The sequence below is a fragment of the Dysidea avara genome, chromosome 5 (genome assembly GCF_963678975.1).
Source record: "Dysidea avara chromosome 5, odDysAvar1.4, whole genome shotgun sequence".
NCBI lineage: Eukaryota > Metazoa > Porifera > Demospongiae > Dictyoceratida > Dysideidae > Dysidea > Dysidea avara.
In genome coordinates this window covers 34,409,026-34,413,373 of record NC_089276.1, presented here as the reverse complement: position 1 = coordinate 34,413,373, position 4,348 = coordinate 34,409,026, and the positions used below count along the sequence as shown (strand labels likewise).

General features: G+C 37.9%; 1 long non-coding RNA gene across 2 annotated transcripts; it reads right to left on the bottom strand.

Moving 5' to 3' along the window:
- Nucleotides 1-369: 369 nt before the first annotated feature.
- Nucleotides 370-2,411, bottom strand: LOC136256544 (uncharacterized). 2 transcript variants are annotated; one of them, XR_010701537.1, is made up of 3 exons: nt 1,624-2,109; nt 531-600; nt 370-479 (listed from the first exon to the last, which is right to left on the bottom strand). It is a non-coding gene; the product is annotated as an uncharacterized lncRNA (long non-coding RNA). The 2 variants fall into 2 exon arrangements; XR_010701536.1 differs by adding an exon at nt 2,179-2,411 and having other exon boundaries at nt 374-600; nt 1,624-2,037.
- Between the last annotated feature and the right edge of the window lie 1,937 nt (nt 2,412-4,348).

The window sequence follows — 4,348 nt, the reverse complement described above, 5'->3', positions numbered from 1 at the left end:
CATATTATACTAGTTATCTGAACTCCTAGGCACCACCTGCAGCTCAGATACCTGATAACTGAAGTTTGTACAAAATCTCTTTACACAATGTTAGTCAATTGCAAAGTATGAAAAATAACTTCTCTAATAGAACACTCGCTACTCTAATAGAGTATTCAATTTTGACATACAGGTTTGGATAACTGAGATTCCACTGTACACCTGTAGAGCATTTGCCAGTAGGTCCCACATCCCAGTGTATAGCAGTCAAGGTAATCATGACTGTGTTACATTCAATGAACTCAAGCACTAGTAGTAGTATTCATATCAGATAAAACACCAGCAACATCACAACCCTCAGAGTCACAAATGACATGGGACTCTCACACACAAATGACATGGGACTCTCACACACAATCTCATAAAGAAATCTTAAATTCTGAACTCTGGAATCACACAAAATCAGTGAGGCTTCCAGGTCCAGGATGGCTTGGAGTTAGCTAGATAAATGACTGATGGATGTTCCATTGATTGATCAATGCAAAGCATACCTGCATCTCCATTGAGGCTGTCGGCTACTCCATTTTGTGCTATAATAGAAGTGTGAAATCCAAGTAAAACCTAGATAAAGATTTATATTATTGAAATTCTAACAAACACTAGAAATCCCTAAACATAACACAATTTAGAGATGTTGGTTGAGAGGTCTGTCACTCAGTGAAATTTTGTTGATCAAAGTTCAGAAATTTGTCAAACGATTACTTTTTTCAGATACTTTCAATCACATACCTAAAACAACAGCCATTGCGAGATCTTTCATGTAAATATGGCCCCTTGGTATGGTTTCCCACAAACAATTAGCCCCAGACAGTGTTGGGAAAGTTACTTTGAAAAGGTAACTAGTTACATATTACTTACAACTGAACTATTTAGTTACAGTTACATATTACCCATAAACTATAATAATATTACATATTATATTACTTTGTGTCCACAGCTTTAAGTTGTCACGTGTGAAACTACCACTTTATCACATGACATGATTGCATTGTTGGACAATGTGCAGATCTTGGTTATAAGTAAGAAGCTGGTGAATAAGCTTCATTCAGTAGGCTTCGTTACTTCGTTGTGGCTAGGCGTTACTCAGAGGATAACTAACGAGATTAGCAATTTTGTTACTTGTAGTAATAATATTACATAATATTAGACTCGTTACAGTAACTATATTACTTAGGTAACACGTTACATTTGTAAGTAAAGTAATTTGAGTTATATTACCCGTTTTTATAGCGTATTTCGTTATTACTTAGTTACCACAAAAGTAATAATATTACGTAACGCGTTACTCCCAACACTGGCCCCAGATATAAAAGGAAATCTCATCATTGAAATTTGCTTACTGCACTATTTAGTTGTTCACTTTACATGGTCATAGCACACAGTAACAGTTGTCAACAGCACATGCACTATAAAGATAGCTGAATTTCGAGGATTTTCTGAGTGACTGACCCCTGGCATTGGTGACCCTAGTCACCCACGCAATACGACACACATGTGAACAACACAACAAAAACAGAATGGAGTGTTCAGTGAACTCTTGTCCTCCACCACACACATACACACAGCCTAAGCCGGCAGCTGTACCTATTGTCACCCAAAAAAAACCAACACTGGGATGCCTGTGCACCACTCAGGCACTATAGTCTTGTGCAGAATCCTCCTGGGACTATATAGATCTCACAGGGAGAGGTCGCAGAACCCAAAGTTCCACAACAACCACTAAGTTGAGACAAGGACAGTGAGGCAGCATAGCCAAGTGGCTAGAGCACTAGCCTGGTAATTGAAAGGTTCCAGGTTTTTTGAAATTTAGTGTTTCCTTGAGCAAGAAACTTTGTTCACACTGCTCCAGCTGTATACAGTTGGGGACCTGGTGAGCTGTCACAGCAACATCAATGGGTACCTGGCGTTTACTGGGGAAGCAAATTCCCAATATCCATCTCGAGCTCTCCATTAAAAAAACATTGCCACTGGATATATAAGGTATTTGCTGCTGAAGCCCTAAACGAGCATACAATCCACATAAATCCTGGTTTACATAGTCCATCCTTATTATGACCTACTGTAGCTGGCTACCAGGAGCGTATCGAATCCTTGATAGAATTCGATGCTCATGTGAAACGGTAAGACTCCACGACTCACCAAGTTGCTGCCGCCCCCAAAATCCGCTGGTTGATAGCTCGCTACGATCGATACTGGTTACATGAGTAGTTCCTCTCTGTTACTGGATAGCGAAATAACAGCACTGGGAACGATAAAGCGGAGCATTCATGTCGGGTAGCCGTATCTATGACAATAGACGCGCATAAGTTACATAATAAGTCACGCGACCGTAACGAGGATTGTCTAATAGTTGCTATGCGCGTTGCCAATCCTTTATTACGTATATTATCTATGATAATAGCTACAGAGGTTTGCGGAATGTTTGCACCAAAACCGTAAAGCGCCAACCGAAAAACGTGATCCATCAACTTTGAAATGCATCACCACAACTTTGAAAGGTCACATTTCTGGTCACTTACTGTATTGCAAAGATTCCGCAATCCTCTAGCTGCAACCTATAGGCAGTGTTGGGCAAGTTACTTTGTAAAAGTAACTAGTTACATATTACTTGCAACAGAACTATTTAGTTACAGTTACATATTACCCATAAAATAAAGTAACTGTAATAATATTACATATTATATTACTTTGTGTCCACAGCCTTAAGCTGTCACGTGTGAAACTACCACCTTATCACGTGACATGATTGCGTTATTGGACAATGTGCAAATCTTGGTTATAAGTAAGAAGCTAGTGAATAAGCTTCATTCAATAGGCCTCGTTACTCCATTGTGGTTAGGCGTTACTCAGAGGATTACTAACGAAATTAGTAACTTCGTTGCTTTTAGTAATAATATTACGTCATATTAGACTCGTTACAGTAATTATATTACTTAGGTAACGCGTTACGTTTGTAAGTAAAGTATCTTGCGTTATATTACCTGTTTTCATAGCGTATTTCGTTATATTACTTTGTTACCACAAAAGTAATAATATTACATAACGCTTTACTTATGTAACGCGTTACTCCCAACACTGCCTATAGGTTGTGTGAGGTGAATCAGAAGCAGAAACAGAAAGTACACCGGAGTAGCTACAATTTGCAAACTTTGCTTTACAACAATATAGCTAGCATTGACATGGTGGACATTATATACTGATCGTGACTCTGTACTTGTAAACAATGCATATCAACACTTTAGAATTGTCAACTACTCTAACAGAACAAACATTTGTGCATGGTGTTTAAAGTGGCCATGGGGTAATTAAGTGAAGCTCCACTGTATCATGCCGGACAAAAGTATATTATCAACTGGATAAGTAGTAACCCCATTTAGCTATCAACAGCAAGTAGATCTTGTTAGAAAGGTTAGAAAGGTGACCATGCATAGCTATTTTATAATTTTCTGAACACTATATAGTACAAGTTGAGCTGGATCCTGAAATACATGCAGCTAAGAAATAAAAGTGGATTTTTCTCAAGAGAGTAAACATTTCAGCCAACCAGATGATTAATGGTGACAGCAGAGAAGTCAACAACGGACATGTGTACAGTTTGGCTCCATTACAAGTTTCAATTGACAGGTTTGGGAAAGAGCTGTAATGGACACTACACTTTTATGGCTTCCCCAAAGGAAATGTATGATAAAACATTGGTCATAAATATTATGTCAGATATTCGAATGAAATGATTTTGAAATATTTTACGGTGGGTCAAGCAGTACTACAAGTGTGCCAAATTTCAAGTTCATGTGTAAATATTGCATCCATGCATGAGCTGTTATTAAATGTTTTTGAGGATCCAGCTCAACACGTACATAATAGGTGGTCACTATGGGTTCAAATAACTGCATGAAATTCCACTGTATCGTGGTTATGTACAGTCCTACTATAGCTACTACACACACCTCCAGTTTTACTGGGAAGCAACACAGATGACTGAAAGTAAAAACAGTTGGCCACCAACTAAATCATTGTATCACACTCCCATTCTGTCAAGGAAGAGAAACATGACAATATATTGATCGGTTACTAATTATGTAACTTCACAGTAGTCATGCAGTACAGCCAGTACCATTACAAACATGTAAATGTATGAATATATGTAACTACAAACAAACAAAACACGGTGCATGCAAGACACATTACTAGCTAAGAGTAGTTTATTTAGAGGACAATTAGAAGCCACATATTACTCACATTATCGTGATTCAAATTCTTTTAACCTATACTGGAGGACATATGGTTGGTTCTTTTTTTTAATTTTGGA